The sequence below is a fragment of the Theropithecus gelada genome, chromosome 19 (genome assembly GCF_003255815.1).
Source record: "Theropithecus gelada isolate Dixy chromosome 19, Tgel_1.0, whole genome shotgun sequence".
Taxonomy (NCBI): domain Eukaryota; kingdom Metazoa; phylum Chordata; class Mammalia; order Primates; family Cercopithecidae; genus Theropithecus; species Theropithecus gelada.
In genome coordinates this window covers 30,317,202-30,335,526 of record NC_037687.1, presented here as the reverse complement: position 1 = coordinate 30,335,526, position 18,325 = coordinate 30,317,202, and the positions used below count along the sequence as shown (strand labels likewise).

General features: G+C 47.7%; 1 pseudogene; it reads right to left on the bottom strand.

Annotated features, from left to right (window-relative positions):
• Nucleotides 1-3,493: 3,493 nt before the first annotated feature.
• LOC112613435 lies at nucleotides 3,494-10,777 on the bottom strand (annotated as a pseudogene).
• Between the last annotated feature and the right edge of the window lie 7,548 nt (nucleotides 10,778-18,325).

Here is an 18,325-nt window from a genome sequence, read left to right as displayed (position 1 = left end):
ATATGTTGTTTATTGCTCAAATCCACACACCCCCTCCCTGTAACACAATGAAACATACAAAGGAGACCTCACCCTGGGAAATATGGTCCCCTCTACCGCCCACTTCACCAGGGACAATAAACTCCAACAGGAAAACTCCCACTTCTCTCGTGGAGGAGCCCACATACACGCTGCAGCAGTGGGAACCTGGGCTGGAATGAGCTCCTCTTCAGGGTACAGACCCAGCCCTGAACAAACCCCATGCAGAGGCTGAGTGTGGTGGCTCATGCCTGTCATCCCAGCACTCTAGGAGGCCAAGGCACGTAGATCTCTTGAGCTCAGGAGTTTGAGAGCAGCCTGGGCAACATGGTGAAACCCCATTTCTACCAAAAACACAAAAACTTAGCCAGGCATGGTTGTGCACGTCTGTGTGTCTGTGGTCCCAGCTACTTAGAAGGCTGAGGTGTGAGAATCTCTTCAGCTCAGGAGTTTGAGACCAGCCTGGCCAACACGGTGATACCCTGTCTCTACTAAAAATAGAAAAACTGAGCCAGGCACAGTGGCTCATGTCTGTAGTACTAGCAGTCTGGAAGGCCGAGAAGGGTGGATTACTCGAGGTCAGAAGTTCGAGACCAGCGTGGTCAACACGGTAAAACCCCTTCTCTACAAAAAATTTAAAAAGTAACTGGGCTTTGTGGGTGTCTGTAATCCCAGCTACTCAAGAGGCAGAGGTAAGAGAATTGCTTGAACCCAGGAGGTGGCAGTTGCACCGAGCTAAGATCATGCCACTGCACTTCAGCCTGAGTGACAGTGTGAGACTCAAAAATAAAATAAAATACAAATACAATAATTAGCTGGGTGTGCTGACACACACTTGTAATCTCAGCTACTTGGGATGCTGAGGCACAAGAATCACTCGAACCTAGGAAATGGAGGTTGCAGTGAGCCAAGATCATGAGACTGCACTCACGGCCTGGGTAATAGAGACTATCCTAAAAAAAAAAAAAAAAAAGCAAGCATTTCTGATGTGATTGATGCAGAGGTAATAAAACGTTAAGTAACGTGATAGAGAATGAAGGGCAGAGGGAACTTCAGATAGTGGTAGGAGGGCATGAGAGACAGCTCTGAGCCTAGACCTGAAGGAGGAGAAAAGGGACAGTGCTGTGATCATTTAGGGACATAGGGTAAGAGCAGGGACAATGACCTGAGACAGGAAGGGTTTTGATATCTGGGAAAACAGAAAAGCAAATGTGACTGCAGCAGAGGGAATCAGGAGAGGACGGCAAGCTCCCAGGAGGAGGCTGGACACTGGCAGGGGCCCTGGACACAGGGCTGTGGAGCCACAGTGAGGAGTTGGGCTTTTGTCCTGGGGAACACAGGAAGCTGGTGGAGGGTTCCCTGCCAGGGACGGACATGACCTGGTTTAGATTTAGCTGTGATATCCTAATACAGAGAAAGGCCCCAAAGATTGTCTCTGTCTAAGTCTACCCCTCTGTTTCTTCCATTCCTTTGCATTTTTAAAAAATTTATTTGATTTTATTTTTGGGGTATTTCAACTGCAAAGAGGCCTTCCTCTTTCACTAATCCTCCTCAGCAAAGACCCTTTACCGGTGTTGGGCTGGGGGATGGTCAGGTCTTTCCCTTCCCATGAGGCCATATCTCAGACTACCTCAGTAGGGAGAAACCTTGGACAATATCCAGGCTTTCTTGGGCAGATGTCCATGTGGCCTTCTGCAGTGCATTGTGTCCCTGGGTATTTGAGACTGGAGAATGGCGATGATTTTTACCAGGCATACTGCCTGCAAACACATTTTTAACAAAGCACATCCCGCACAGCCCTAAATCTGTTAAACCTTTAGTCAACACAGCATATGTTTCTGCAAGCACAGGGTTGGGGCTAGGGTTACAGATTAACAGTATCTCAAAGCAGAAGAATTTTTCTTAGTACAGAATGAAATGGAGTTTCTTATGTCTTCTTCTTTCTACATAGACACAGCCACAGTCTGATCTCTCATTCTTTCCCCCACAAACACCTCATGGCTTGGATGGAATCCAGGGCTCAGGAAATAAAATCTCTCATGGCCTCTGGAATGTGCCTAGACTTGCTGGTTTCTTGCTTCTAGCACTTCCAGGCTCATAAAACGGTTGTATCTTAAACTAGAATAACATGTTCCCCATGGTCTCAAGTAGCAGAACATGTTCCATATAAATGCTAAACCACACACCTGTAGATCATGTGCTGGATGCACCACTTCCTTTCAACCCCCATGGCCTCACCACCTGCTTCTTTGACCACCAATAAATAGTGTGGGCTTCCACAGCTCGGGTCTTTTGCAGCCTCCATACTAGCGTTGGCCCCCTGGACCCACCTTATGCATCCTTAACTTGTCTTTTCTCATTCCTTTGACTCCACCGGACTTCATAGCCCCGATAGCCTGGTGTTGGGTGTGGCCACCGCAACAGTTTCATGCCAATCCATCCCATATTTCAACCTTAGTCCAGAAGGGACCAGAGGGCCTTGAGGGAAGCATGCACTTAATAGCTCACAGCTCCATATTTTCACAGATGACAGAAGAAAAGAAAACTAAAAAATAGCCTAACTGGTTAAACTACATTTTGATGTTAAGGTAAAAGGTCACTGATATCTTTACCAGGTACACACTGACACAATCAATCTTCTGTATTAGGTACCAAAGTTTTCCAACAAATAATGAAGACTAGAAAGCATGCAGACCTTGACATGAACCAGACGCAACTAGTTTCAAACAGAAACTATTCTGAAATTGTTTTCTAAAAAATCTAACAAATTCTGGGGTCAACAGGAAAACAACTGGAAAATGTACTTGTACAGAAAAAAATGATGTGAGCTGATTATAGTATGTGACAAAGGCATCTTTCAGAAGGGATTATTATTATTTTTATATCACAACATGCATTTTAAAGACATTATGCATTATGCTCACATTCCCTTAAATGTTGTTTCAAAAGTTCTCAAGTCTCTAGCCCAGCTGGAATCTCCAGGGAGAGGCAGAGACAGTTTGGTGAAAAAGAGGCAGGGGAGGAGGGGGTGGCAAAAAGAGAAAGCAGCCTTCCAGTTAAAGACTAGCCCTCAGTTAAGAGTCAGCTTCACACCGGGTGTGGTGGCTCACGCCTGTAATCCCATCACTTCGGGAGGCCGAGACGAGCGGATCACGAGGTCAAGAGATCGAGACCATCCTGGCTAACACATGAAACCTCGTCTCTACTAAAAAATACAAAATAATCAGCCGGGCGTGGTGGCGGGCACCTGTAGCCCCAGCTACTCGGGAGGCTAAGGCAGGAGAATGGTGTGAACCCTGGAGGCAGAGCTTGCAGCGAGCTGAAATCACGCCACTGCACTGCAGCCTGGGCAACAGAGCAAGACTCCATCTCAAAAAAAATAATAATAATAAAAAAGAGTCAGCTTCGGGCAGGCTGGCCGCAGGCAGAGTCAGGGTCAGAGGGAGGAGCAGCAGCAGGGGGGGACTGGGGCATTCTACATCTCACTCAGGTCAAGCAGAGTCTGGTCCCGCATCCTTGGTGTACAGAGGTGTTCCTCTTTGCTGCATTTCACTTTATCTTCCAAGTCATCAATTGTCTTTTCCAGTTTGACTACCAATCTCTCAGCAAACTCAGCACGGGTCTCTGCCTCCTTGAGATTATCAGTAAGAATCATCACCTCTTCCTCACATTTGTCTTCTTTTTGAGAGTACTTTTCTTCAGCTACACTCAAGACACTTCAGGTTCTGGTCCATCAGTCTGATCTGCTCCTCCATCTCTCGCCAACACGACTCTGCCAGCTCAGCTTGTTCTTCTGTGCCTTCCGTGTCTCCTTCAATGATCACCGACTTACGAGTCACCTCTTCATACTTTCTGCCTCTTCTGCAATGTGCTTAGCTTCTTTGAGTTGGATTTCCTGGAGTTCCATCTTTTCTTCATCTTTGAAGGCCTGGTTTTCAATAACCTTTATACCTCTCTCACTCTCATCAGCAGCTTTTTCCACTTCTCCCAGCTTTTGCAGGGCAGTGGCCAGGCGCTCCTGAGCACAGTGCAGCTCCTCTTCAACCAGCTGGGTCCTATGGTTCAAGGAGGCCACCTCAGCCTCGGCCTGTTCCCAGGCCCACCTTTCTCCCTCAACTCCTTGCTGGAGGTGCTCAGCTCGCTCCTCTGCATCATCTGCCTGCTGCTGCAGAACCTGGATCTCACACTTCACTGTGTCGATGGTGGTGACCCCAGCCATGGTGCCCACCCAGCTACTACTCACGGTCCAGTTCCTGCTTCCTCCACTTAGCACTGCAGCCTCCTCTCTGTGATTAGGTATTAAAAAAGAAATTTTGAAAACTAAGATTTATCTCCGCTGGGCATGGTCGCTTTCACCTATAATCCCAGCACTTTTGGGAGGCCAAGGCAGGTGGATCACCTGAGGTCAGGAGTTCAAGGCCAGCCTGGCCAACAGGGTGAAACCCATCTCTGCTAAGAGTACAAAAATTAGCTGGGCATGGGGGTGCGGGCCTGTAGTCCCACATATTTGAGAGTTTGAGGCAAAAGAATCGCTTGAAATCAGGAGGCAGAGGTTGCAGTGAACTGAGATCACGCCACTACCCTCCAGCCTGGGTGACTGCATAAGATTCTGCCCCCCACCCCCCAAAAAAAAGAATAAAGAAAGAAATGAAGAGGAAACAGAAAGAAAATAAAGTAAATCTATTACACATGAGCACAAAAGCACTTTTGATGTCCCTTTTGTTTTTCATTTTATTTTTTGTTGCTTGTTTTTGTGAGATGGAGACTCACTCTCCCACCCAGGCTACAGTGCAGTGGCATGATTTTTGCTCACTGCAACCACTACCTCCCAGGTTTAAGTGATTTTCATGCCTCAGCCTCCCCATTACTGTGACTACAGGTGTACACTACCACTCCTGGCTAACCTTTGTACTTTTAGTAGAGACCAGGTTTCACCATGCTGGCCAGGCTGGTCTTGAACTCCTCACCTTAGGTGACCCACTCACCTCTGTCTCCCAAAGTGCTGGGGTTACTGGCTGGAGCCACCACATTTTGATGTCCCTTGTAAAAAGTACTATGTAGGCAAGGTGTGGTGGCTTATCTCTGTAATCCCACTATTTTGGAAGGCCAAGGCAGAAAGATCCTCTGAGCTCAGGATTTTGAGACCAGCCTGGGAAACATAGTGAAACCCGTTTCTATTAAAAAAAAATACAAAACTTGCCTGACTTGGTGGCTCATGCCTGTGATCCCAGCTACTCAGGAAGCTGAGGTAGGAGGATTGCTTGAGTCCAGGAGGTCGAGGCTGCAGTTAGAAGAGATCATGCTGCACTCCATCCTGGGTGACAGAGCCAGGCCCAGTCACAAAATATTAATTATTAATTAACTTAATTAAAAGTATTATGTTATAACAGAAACTGATTTTTTTTTTCCCACTTCACTGCACCACTTCCTACCCCACCCTCTGGGAAGGGAACAGAGTAATTCACAACTGAATAAGTCACTGCCTTCTGGCTGAACAGGGATTCCAAGTAGAAGCTGACTTCTATGTCAAGATTTATAGGATGTACATGTCTTACAGATAGGAATTTTAAAATTCTCAATCTCAGCTGTGTAATTTAAACAAGTTTTAAGTTATTAGAGTATATACACAGAAGTCAACATGTCACAGGTAATCATATCCAATGAATTCACCCACTCATCTGAACCCAAACTCACCTACCCCTTTTATTCTTTTAAGACAGGGTCTCACTCTGTTGACCAGGCTGGAGTGCAGTGGCATGATCTCGGCTGACAGTAGCCTGGACTTCCTGGGCTCAAGTGATCCTCCTGCCTCAGCCTCCAGAATAGTAGGGAGTACAAGTGTGCACCATCATGCCTGGTTAATTTTATTTATTTATTTATTTTTGGCCGAGACAAAGTCTCACTATATTGCCAGGTTGGTGTCGAACTCCTGTACTCAAGCAATCCGCTGCCCCAGTCTCTGAAAATGGTAGGATTAAGGAGTGAGCCACAGCACCCAGCCCCCTTTTCAGGTACCAATGCAGCCTCATATGCAAGAAGAACAAAAATTATTATTTCACTTAGTTAAAGAAATTCCTGGAGTACAGGCTGAGGACAACCCACCTGGGTTAGCTGTAAATCATGCACCAGTAGTAGAATTAAAACCAGGAGCAACCCCTGTTCAGGTTGCAACGTGGGCAGCAATGATTATGCCACATTTTAAAGAGGAAGCCTTAGCTATGCCTCTCCTCCCAGAACCTCCTCTCCAAGAGGACCCAAGTTATACTCCAAATCAAAGAGCCTGGGGTGCCCAAGAAGATGAAAAATATATTAAAAGAAAGTGGTAGACGTTCTTCTATAGCAGACCAGGCATTCCAAAGATCTTAGCTCCTAAGTTTGTGAAGCAAATTCATCAAGAAACTCATATAAGAAAAGCAGCATTAGAAATGTTATGTAGTGCCATTTCTTTCTTTCCTTTTTTTTGTTTTTGATACGGAGTCTTGCTCTCTCACCCAGGTTGGAGTGCAGTGGCACGATCTCGGCTCACTGCAACCTCTGCTTCCCGAGTTCAAGAGATGCTTCTGCCTCAGCCTCCCTACTAGCTGGGATTACAGGTGCCCATCAACACGATCGGATTTTTTTTTTGTATTTTTAGTAGAGATGGGTTGTCACCATGTTGGTCAGACTGGTCTTGAAATCTGGACCTCATAATCTGCCTGCCTTAGCCTCCCAAAGTGCTGGGATTACAGGCATGAGCCACTGCACCAGGCCACGAAAGAGCCATTTTTATGCGCTGCGGCTCTCTGCTGTCACTCCAGCCGTTTGTGAACAATGCTTAACCTGTGCTCAGAATAACCCACGACAGGGGCCCACTCAGCCCCAAGAATTCAAGAAGTAGGAGCCAGGCCTTGTGAAAACTTGCTTATAAACTTTACTGAACTGCCCCATGCCAGAGGCTACTGGTATATGCTAGTGCTTAGTTGTACCTTTTCAGGATAAGTTAAGGCTTTCCCCACCACAACAGAAAAAGCACAAGACGTGACTAAAGTACTGATAAAAGACCTTATCCCCAGGTTTGGACTACCTCTAACTTTAAAGTCAGACAATAGGCCGGCATCTGTAGCTGAAATAGTGTAAGATTTTACAAGACTGCTAAAAATAAAATAGAAGTTACACATAGACTGTCAGCCGCAAAGTTCAAGGAAAATAAAATGCATGAACTGGACACTCAAGCAGCTACTGAAGAAATCTTGCCAAGAAACTCATCTGAGATAAGATCAGGTGTTTCCTACGGTCCTCCTCGGAGATGGTTGCACCCCCACCAAACAAACTAGGTATTCACCTTATGAGACTTTGTTCAGTCAGCTTCCTCCAATCATAAGTCAAATTAAAAGTGAACTCCAAGAACTAGAGGATTAACTTTAAGAAAGCAAATGCAGGCTTTAAGAATAGCCATGCAAGAAGTCCATCACTGAATACGAGAAAGAATGCCTCTAAGTCTGACAGATCCAGTACACCCCTTTAAACCTGGAGACTCTGTTTAAGTTAAAAAGTAGAATCCAACTTCTCTAGGACCCATATAGGATGGGCCCTATACTGTAATCTTGTCCACACCCACTGCTGTTAAACTTGCAGGAATCGTGCCTTAGATCCACTACAGTCAGCTGAAACCAGCAGCTCAGGACAAGTGGACCAGCCAGCAAGACCCAGATCATCCAACTCGGCTGATCGTGAGATGAGACCAAGCTGCTGCTGAGGACGACAGCCCTGTTCTGGTCACTCCAGAGGCTGACCAGTCTATGCATGGCTGAAGCTGGAGGGGACGACAAGCCCTGCTCTAGACACACACTGGAAGCTGACGAATCTACCCACAGCTGAAGCTTGAGGACTAGTCAAGGAAGTAAATGTGGTTAGAAATCTTAAGAGTAGTAGTTTTCCGGCCAGGCGCGGTGGCTCATGCCTGTAATCCCAGCACTTTGGGAGGCTGAGGCGGGTGGATTACGAGGTCAGGAGATCGAGACCATCCTGCCTAACACGGTGAACCGGTCTCTACTAAAAATACAAAAAATTAGCCGGGTTCAGTGGTGGGCACCTGTAGTCCCAGCTAGTCCGGAGGCTGAGGCAGGAGAATGGCATGAATCCGGGAGGCGGAGCTTGCAGTGAGCTGAGATTGCGCCACTGCACTCCAGCCTGGGCCACAAGAGAGAGACTCCATCTCAAAAAAAAAAAAAGAATTTGTATTTATAAAGGCCAGTCGTGGTCGCTCATGCCTGTAATTCCAGCCCTTTAGGAGGCCAAGACGGGTGGATCACCTGAGGTCAGGAGTTCGAGACCAGCCTCACCAACATGGAGAAACCCCGTTATCGAAAAAAATACAAAATTAACCAGGCATGGTGGTGCACGCCTGTAATCACAGCCTTTCAAGAGGCTCAGGCAGGAGAATCTCTTGAACCGAGGAGGTGGAGGTTGTGGTGAGCCGTGATCATGCCATTGCACTCCAGTCTAGGCAATAAGAGCAAAACTCCTTCTCAAAAAAAAAAAAAAAAAAAAAAAGACTTATACTTCTAATCACACCACCTGCTCAATTTGTGACTCAGGAAATAACAACCTTATGTATGCTATAACCCCAAGTTTTCACCTAGTGAATAATTTTACCTCTTCTTGTTAAGAACATTCAGTCAACTATAGAAGCAATTGTAACCAGGCAGACTACCACTCAGCTAATAGCTCTATATAAATATCAGCCTGTGCCTAAAGAAGAAAACCTGCTGTTTCATGAAGAATCCAGTAATAGTGGTGGCTTCTCTTAAAATCTTATTTATAAAAAGCAGCAAAGGGAGAAAACTGAGGCAGAAATTTAAAAAATCAATCTGCATTCATTCACTCCAAGAGAACTAACAGGCAAGGCAAAGGTTAAAAAGAAAAGAACAAGTTTTCCTCTGCCTAGCAAGCTCACTTCAAGGACAGTTTGGTCTGGGCAGGCGCAGTGGCTCACGCCTGTAATCTCAGCACTTTGGAAGGCCGAGGTGGGCGGATCACGAGGTCAGGAAATCGAGACCATCCTGGCTAACACAGTGAAACCCCGTCTCTACAAAAAATACAAAAAAAAAAAATTAGCCATGTGTGGTAGCGGGCACCTGTAGTCCCAGGTACTCAGGAGGCTAAGGCAGGAAAATGGCATGAACCCAGGAGGTGGAGCTTGCAGTGAGCTGAGATCGCGCCACTGCACTCCAGCCTGGGTGACAGAGCGAGACTCTGCCTCAAAAATAAATAAATAAATAAATAAAAAAGATAACACAGTTTGCGAAGTCGAACACCCCCACTTTAGAACAAGAGTGAAGAGAAAAAAAAAAAGTCTGTATTTAGCTGTTCTTGTTTTTCTTTCATTGCAGCTACAAGACCACCAGCTATGCAAGGTCACAAGTTATGCTATGGTATAGATTAGGTGACCAATCATTACATGATTAACTGCTTTTATTTTGCTTCTGTAAGTCTGCTTATAAAAAGCCCACTCTGTCTTTGTTGAAATGCTCAGCTTTTTAGATGCAAATCCACTAAGCCAGTGCCTACCTTGAATAAACATCCTCTGTCTCCCGCATATCCGCCTCTCTAGTCCTCAATTTCCCACAATACCATCTCTGTGCCTCCTTTGCTCTCCCTCTTAAATTCTCTCTTCCCTGTTATACCCCCCTTTACCCGCTCTCTGGAACCCCAGATCCCCAGGTGTCCTCCCTGCTGTGGTTCTCCCTCTGTTCTCCTTGCCACCAGCACCACTCTGCTGTTTGTCCTGGCTCCAAATCCCTCCTCCTCTCCCTCACTCTGATGAGCCTCCCTCTTTGCTGTTCCTCTCCCTACCTTGCTGTCCTTCATCTCTCTGTACATCTAGCTTTTCTCTACATTTCTCCAGTTGCTTTTCTCCTCCTGCTTTTTTTTCCTCCTACATCTGCTGTCTCTTGGCAAATCCCTCACTCATCCTCTACTTTGCCATCTGTTATGAGCCTTTCTTATTCTTTTTTCTGTCTCAGGTTTTCTACTGCTCTATGTCTGTCTCCTGATCCCTTTGGCCCACACAATCACCGGAGGCTTTGGACTAAGACACAGGAAGGTTTGGAGTAAAACACCTGCATCCCGGGGGAGCGCATTTTCCAGAGGCTGGAGATGGGCAGGCAAGAACAACCCATGTCACAGGGCAGGCCCCGGGCATCTCCCCAACGCGAGTTCAGGGAAAGTGGTGATTGCGGAGAGGAACCTGGGAAGCAGCAGGGCCCGCAGGAGGAGGGAGGTGACGGGGCAATGGCGCCTTAAGACAAGGGTAGGGTCTGCAGGATCCCAGGACCAGGCATAAGACGCGGCCTCCTCGGGACTGGGATGGCGGCGCTGCGCTCCAGGGGCGGACCAGGTCGAGACTGGGAGGCGCCCAGGGCGGGAATTCACCTCTCATAGGAGGACTCTAAAAAGCGCGGGGCGGGAGGAGTCAGAAAAAGTTTCAGAACAGGAAAGCTACATAATAGAAAATGTCAGAAAGACCCAGGACGGGAGGAGCCTCAGGGCGACCTTAAACCCAAAAGGAAGCGACCCCCGGACTCTCACCTGGTCGTTTCAATTTGCTCTGGGTGAAGGAAGACGGCTGAGAATTTCCAGGTTTGTGGGGACCCCACGACCCAGGTACAGAAGCGCCAGGGACCTGGGAAGCGCAGACTTAACACAACACAGAGGGAAACTCACGCGCCGCGATGGGACCGTCACTCCACGAGGTCCGCTTCCGGGTTTGCGCGAAACTGCGCGCGCAGGAAAGAAGCCAGGGCTGGGCGGGACCCGCGAGGAGGTAGGCGGGGCCTGGGCGAGGTACCGGCCGGGCGCGAGGCAGAGAGACTTTACCTTTAGAATAGACGGAGGGAGGAGCCGCGGCGGGACCTGTGCGTCTCAGCCTGGCTCCCAGGGCCTCTGTTTTCGGCTTTTGGAGGTGAGACCAGCTAAGAAGACTGAGGCATGATTCAAAAGCCCTGGAATTGTCTGGAACGTGGATGCAAACTAGAATGTGAAATGCACGGCCCTGCCTGGCGGAAGGTACGATTTCATGCTGACGGCCCACAAAACAGAATAGAAATCCTCTCCCTTTCTATTGCCATTCACTTGGAAAGGAGGGTCCACCCTGTGCTCAGCTTCAGAGACTTCCCTAAAGCCACCACCTGGGATGCGGGACGGAGTCACTTCACCACCTGCTAGATAAACACAGCAGGGATGCTGGCGCGGGGGCGGGAGCCTGAGGACCCAGCTACTCAGGAAGTAGCAGCGGGAGGATCGCTGAGCCTGGGGTCCAGGCCAGCCTGGGCGACAAAGTAACACCCGCTCCCGCAGGGCTCCCTTCCTCCTCTCTCTCTCTCCCCCTTTTTTCCTTTTTTTTTTTTTTTTAACGTTTTAAAATAAAATTTTGATTGTGTGAGATAGGGATCCAACATTATTCTTTTCCATGTGGATATCCAGTTAGTTGTCTCAGCACATTTGTAGAAGAGATTTATTCCTTTATTTACTTATTTCTTTTGTTTTGAGGCAGAGTATTTCTGTTGCCCAGGCTAGAGGGCAGTGACGGGATCTCGGCTCACTGCAGCCTCTGCCTCCTGGGTTTCAGCTATTCCCCTGCCTCAGCTAGCGGAGTACCTGCCATGACAGGCGTGTGCCACCATGCCCTGTTAATTTTTGTATTTTTGTAGACGAGTTTCACCATGTTGGCCAGCCTGGTCTCAAACTCTTGACTTCAAGTGATCCGCCTGCCTCAGCCTCCCAAAGTGCTGGGATTACAGGCGGGAGCCACTGTGCCTGGCCCAACAAATACTTTTTACTTCACTTTCTAATTGTTGAGAAAATATAATTGAAAACAAAACAAAAAAGTCTTCCCCCAAATGACGAAACACCTATAGATGTACAGAGATAATAGATAAAGAAATAAAAGAAATAAAACCGTTTTATTAATGCATAAGCCTTAGACCAGAATGTGATGGGAAATAGAGGCAAATAGCCAAGAGGTTGAAAAGAGAGAAGCAACTTCAGTGTTCTATAAAACCCATTAAGTACATGTTTTCAAGATAAACACTAATCAGTCCTCAGGGGAGAGGAACTGATAGCACTCTTGGTCACACATAGTTCATCCGGGCTCTACTTGGTAATGGAGGTGACCATCTGTGTCAGCTAACTAGCTTCATCCCGAGCGAGGGAGGGGGAGAAACCACAACCCATGTCTTTTTGACAAGTGTGAGTTTTACAACATGGCAACAGGTGCCCTCTCTAGTGAGGCTCCTACAATGGGACAGAAATTGATGTCAGCAGTAAATAATAAAGTTTCAAATATATGATTAAATACAGAATTTATTTAAATGCAAAGCTTGGAAATCCGCCTGCCTTGGCCTCTCAAAGTGCTGAGATTGGAGGCTTCAGTCACCGCGCCAGGTCCTCATTCTTCTTTTCTGTCTCAGATTGGGTTTTTCTTTTCTTTTTCATTTTTCCTTTTCCTTTTTTTTTTTTTTTTCTTCTTTTTCTTTGGAGACAGGGTCTTGCTCCCTCATCCAGGCGCGAGTGCAGTGATGGGAGCACAGCTCACTTCACCCTCAACCTCCTGGGCTCAGGCAATCCTCCCACCTCAGCCTCCCAAGTAGCTGGGACCATAGATGTGTGCCACCACACCTGGGTAACTTCTAAAAAAAAAAACTTTTTGTAAGGATGAGTGCCGAGACTAGCACGGTTGTGGAGACCCTAACCTAGCGACACTAGAGGAATTAAAGACACACACACACAGAAATATAGCGTGTGGAGTGGGAAATCAGGGGTCTCACAGTCTTCAGAGCTGAGAGCCTCTAATAGAGTTTGACCCACACATTTATTGACAGAAAGCCGGTGATAAGCATTGCTTCTATAGATTATACATTAGCTAAAAGCATTCCTTGTGGGAAACAAAGCATTCTCAGCTAGGAACAGAGAAACAGGCTCTGGCTGATTATCTGCAGCAAAAACATGCTGTCAAGGCCCAGGCCGCTCCTGCTATTGTCTGTGGTTTGAGCAGTTTTTTTGCTCCGGGCGGGGCCAGGTGTTCCTTGCCCTGCTGTAGCAAACTCACAACTTTTAGCAGTATGCGTGACAGCCATCATGAGCATGTCACATTGCTGCAGAAATCCTGTTTATGGCCAGTTTCTTTAAGGCCTGTTTATGATAGGCTTAGGGCTTGCTACCAACAGATGAGGTTTCGCCATGTTGCCCAGGCTGGTCTCAAACTCCTGGGCTCAAACAACCCTACCGCCTGTCTCCCAAAGTCCTAGGATTCCAGACGTGAGCCACCGCACCAAGCAGAACTGTCTCAGTTTTTCTGCTCCTTTCTCAGTCGCTCGCTCGCTCTTTCTCCTGATCTCCTTGGCCCACATACTCACTGGAAGGGGATGGAGTAAGATGGCTGCTTCCCCGTAGAGCATGTATTCCAGGGGTTGAACTGGGGAGCAGCAGGGCACGGCATGAGGAGGAGGGAGGTGGGGGGCAAGGCGCCCTAGGGCAGGGGTGGGGTCTGCAGGTTCCCAGGACCAGGCAGGGGGCGTGGCCTCCCGGGGACTGGGGTTGTGGGGCTGCACTCCAGGGACCAGCGAGGGAGAGGCTGGGAGGCACTAAGGGCGGGAATTCACTTCTGGGGTGAGGACTTTAAAAAGTGCACTTGGGAGGAGGGATCAGGAAACGGTTTTGAGCAGGAACTACGTGATAGAAGGCATCTACACAGCCCTATGGCAGAAAGACCCGGGACGGGACCAGCCTCAGACTGACCTTAAACCCAAAAGGAGGCCAGGTGCGGTGGCTTAGCCTCAATCCCAGCACTTTGGGAGGCCTAGGCGGACAGATCAAGAGGTCAGGAGTGTCACGCGAGTCCACGTGAAGAGACCACCAAACAGGCTTTGTGTGAGCAATAAAGCTTTTTAATCACCTGGGTTCAGGCTGACTGAGTCTGAAAAAGGAGTCAGCAAAGGGAGCTAGGGGTAGGGCAGTCTTACAGGATTTGGGTAGGTAGCAGAAAATTACTGTTAAAGGCGGTGGTTCTCTTGCAGGTAAGAGCGGGGGTTACAAGGTGCTCAGTGGGGAGCTTCTGAGACTCATTGTCCAGGAGAAGGAATGTCACAAGGTAATGTCATCACTTAAGGCAGGAACTGGCTGTTTTCACTCTTTTGTGGCTCTTCAATTGCTTCAGGCCATCTGGATGTATACGTGCAGGTCACAGGTGATATGATGGTTTAGCTTGGGCTCAGAGGTCTGACAAGGAGTTCAAGACCTGCCTGGCCAAGATGGTGAAACCCTGTCTATACCAACAGCTACAAAAATTATCCGGGCACGGTGGCAGGTGCCTGTAATCCTGGCTACTCAGGAGGCTGAGGCAGGAGAATCGCTTGAACCCGGGCAGCAGAGGTCATAGGGAGCCGAGATCGCGCCGGCAGAGGTCATAGTGAGCTGAGATCGCGCCACTGCACTGTAGCCTGGGCGGCAGAGTGAGACCCCTTCTCAACAAACAAGAAAACCCAAAAGGAAGCGACCCGCGGACTCTCACAGGGAAGTCTCTATATGCTCTCTGTGGAGGAAGGGGGGCGGGAATTTCCAGGTCTCTGGGGACCCCACCTCCCAAGTATAGCAGAGCCGGGGGCCTGCGAACGACCGACTTAACTAGAGACAGAGCGAAACTCAGGCGCTGCAGTGTGACCTTCACTGAGGCGACCCGCTTCCATGTCTGTGCGAATCTGCGCAGGACAGAAGCCGGGCCTGGGAGGAACCCCGATAAGGTGGGCGGGGCCCGGGCGAGGCAGGGCGGGGCGCGAAGGGCAAGGGGCGTGGCACGGAAGTGGATAAGTGGCCTGCCGGGCAGGGATCCCGGGGGCGGGGCGGGGCCTACAATTCGCTCCGCCTCCCTCCGCAGCCTGTGTTTTCCAGGTTTTGGAGGCGAGACCCGCCTTGGATGCTGAAGCATAATTCAAAAGCCTTGGAATTGTGTGAAACAGGGATGCAAACTAGAACGTAAAATGCAAAGCTCTGCTTCGGTGGAAAGAGCAATTTTACGCTGATGGCCCACAGAACAGAGTAGAACTCCTCTCCCTTTCTATTCCTCATTCACTCGGGAGGGACAGTCCACCCTGTGCTCAGCTCCAGACTTCCCTAGGGCCACTGCCTGGGATGCGAGATGGAGTGCGCAGGCCAGGGATGAGTGAGGTCACCATCTGCTGCTTAAACACAACAGGGATGCGGGCGTGGGGGCGGGAGCCTGGGGTCCCAGTCACTCAGGAAACAGCGGTGTAAGGATCGCTGAACCCGGGGTCCAGGCCAGCATGGGCAGCAAAATAAGACCCTCTCCCACAGGGCTCCCTTCCTGGTCTCAATTGAAAAAAAAAAGTGGAGGGGGGCGGATTAAGAAAAGCACTAACTTTAAAACAGCGGATATAAATAAACCAGGTGTCCCTTACATGTGTAATTTTATGCCACACTATAAATGAGTTATTCTGAAATACTTTTTTTTAGCCTTTCCTGCTATATAATCAAATACTTCTAAGATAAACTTTGTTGACAACATAATATGTTAATGTTCCAGGACAGAAATATGTTACAGGAAAGGGTCTGGATCCAGATCGCAAGAGAAGGTTTTTGATCTCGCACAAGAAAGAATTCAGGGCGAGTACACAGTGCAAAGTGAAAGCAAGTTTATTAAGAAAGTAAAAAAATTAAAGAATGGCTACTCCATAGACAGAGGGGCCCCGAGGGCTGCTAGCTGCGCATTTTTATGGTTATTTCTTCAAGTCTGCTAAACAAGGGGTGGATTACTCATGCTTCCCCTTTTTAGACCTTGTAGGGTAGCTTCCTGATGTTGCCGTGGCATTTGTAAACTGTAATGGAGCTGGTGGGAGTGTAGCAGTCAGGACGACCAGAGGTCACTCTCCTAGCCATTTTGATTTTGGTAGGTTTAGGCTGAGGTAGGGTGATTGCTTGAACCCGGGAAGCAAAAGTTGCAGTGAGGTGAGATAGCGCCATTTCACTTCAGCCTGGGCGACCAGAGAAACTTCATCTCAAAAAAAAAAAAAAAAAAAAAAAAAGAGGCTGGAGGCAGTGGCTCATGCCTGTAATCCCAGCACTTTGGGAGGCCGAGGTGGGCGGATCACTTTCTTGAGGTCTGGAGTTGGAGACCAACCTGACCAACATGGCAAATCCCGTCTCTTCTAGAAATACAGAAATTAGTTGGGCGTGGTGGCGCCTGGAGTAGTACCAGCTACTCAGGAGGCTGAGGCAGGAGATTCACTTGAACCCGGGAGGTGGAGGTTGCAGTGAGCTGACATTAGGCCACCACACTCCAGCCTGGGATACAGAGGGAGACTCCACCTCAAAAAAAAAATTTTTTTTTTTAATTGGAATTACTTGATTTCTTTTTTCTTTTTTGAGACAGAGTTTCACTCTTATTGCCCAGGCTGGAGTGCAGTGGCACAATCTCCGCTCACTGCAACCTCCATTGTATCTCTCAGAGATGGGGTTTTACCATGTTGGTCACACTCGTCTCCAACTCCTGACTTCAGGTGATCTACCTGCCTCACCCTCCCAGAGTGAGGCACCACACCCAGCCTGATTTTGAATGACTTAATTTACTACTGAGATAGAGGTACTATCTTTTTTGTTGTTTGCATTTCAAAGCCAGAACTCCCAAGTCCTTTAGAAAGATACCCCTGGATCACCACTAAGATGAAAACAAGTTTTATTGTTTCTAAAAAATACCACTTCTGAAGACAGAGAAAGTACATTTACAAATTTTCTAAATAAATGTCCTGAGAAAAGACACAAAAGGAAGGAAAATCTTTTCCTTTATTCTCAAAGGAGGAATTATGCCTCTCATTTGCTTGTTTGAGACAGGGTCTAGCTCTGTCACCCAGGCTGGAGTGCAGTGGGGAGATCAGGCTCACTTCAGCCTCAAAATCCCTCGTTCAAGTGATCCTCCCACTTCAGCGCCCAGAGTAGCTGGGACCACAGGGGTGCACCACCACACCTGGCTGACTTTTTTTACTTTTAGCAGAGAGGAGGTCCCCCTATGTTGCCCAGGCTGGTCTTTTTTTTTTTTTTTTTTTTATTTATTATTATTATACTTTAAGTTGTAGGGTACATGTGCATAACGTGCAGGTTTGTTACATATGTATACTTGTGCCATGTTGGTCTGCTGCACCCATCAACTCGTCATTTACATCAGGTATAACTCCCAGTGCAATCCCTCCCCCCTCCCCCCTCCCCATGATAGGCCCCGGTGTGTGATGTTCCCCTTCCTGAGTCCCAGGCTGGTCTTGAACCACCTGCCTTGGCCTCTAAAACCGCTGGGATTATAGGCCTGAGCCACTGCGTCTGGTCTTATTGTAAATTTGATGTTTCTTCTTAATTTTAATAGAATTTGTATTGCTCTGATAGAGGTTCTTTTCAAACTCACATCTTATCCTTCTGAGTGCCTCAAACTAGAGCCTGTTCAGACATGTTGTAACAAGTTTGTATCAGTTCATTTTGGTGCAAAAAGTGTGAAATTCACACACAAATTTTTCATATGTATTTTTCCATGAACTTCTTGAAGACCCTTATACTAGCAAACTGTATTCAAGAGGATATAAAAAGGGATTGTATTTGGGAGGCAGAGAAGGGTGGATCACGAGGTCAGGAGATCGAGACCATCCTGGCTAACACGGTGAAACCCCGTCTCTACTAAAAAATACAAAAAACTAGCCGGGCGAGGTGGTGGGCGCCTGTAGTCCCAGCTACTCGGGAGGCTGAGGCGGGAGAATGGCGTGAACCTGGGAGGCGGAGCTTGCAGTGAGCTGAGATCCGGCCATGGCACTCCAGCCTGGGCGACAGAGCAAGACTCCGTCTCAAAAAAAAAAAAAAAAAAAAGGGATTGTAAATATTCAAGTGCTACTTATTCATGGGATGCAAGGATGGTTCAACATACTCAAATCAATGGGATACACACTTGCACAGAATGACAGATAAAAAGCATTTCACAAAATTCAATATTCATTCTTCGTAAAAATCCTAAACAATATAGGTAGAGTTTTACCTCAAAAATGTAAAGACCATCCAGGAAATGACCACAGCTGAAATAACCAATAAAGGAAAATGGAATGCTTTTCCTGTAGGATCTCACATGATGCAAGAATGCTCTCATCCCTTATATTCAATAAATACTGGCTGTCCTAGACAGAGCAAACGAAATAAAACTCATCCAAATTAGAAAGAAAGAAGTAAAATTATATTTGTTGGGGCCGGGCTCATGGCTCACACCTGTAATCTCTGCAATTTGGGA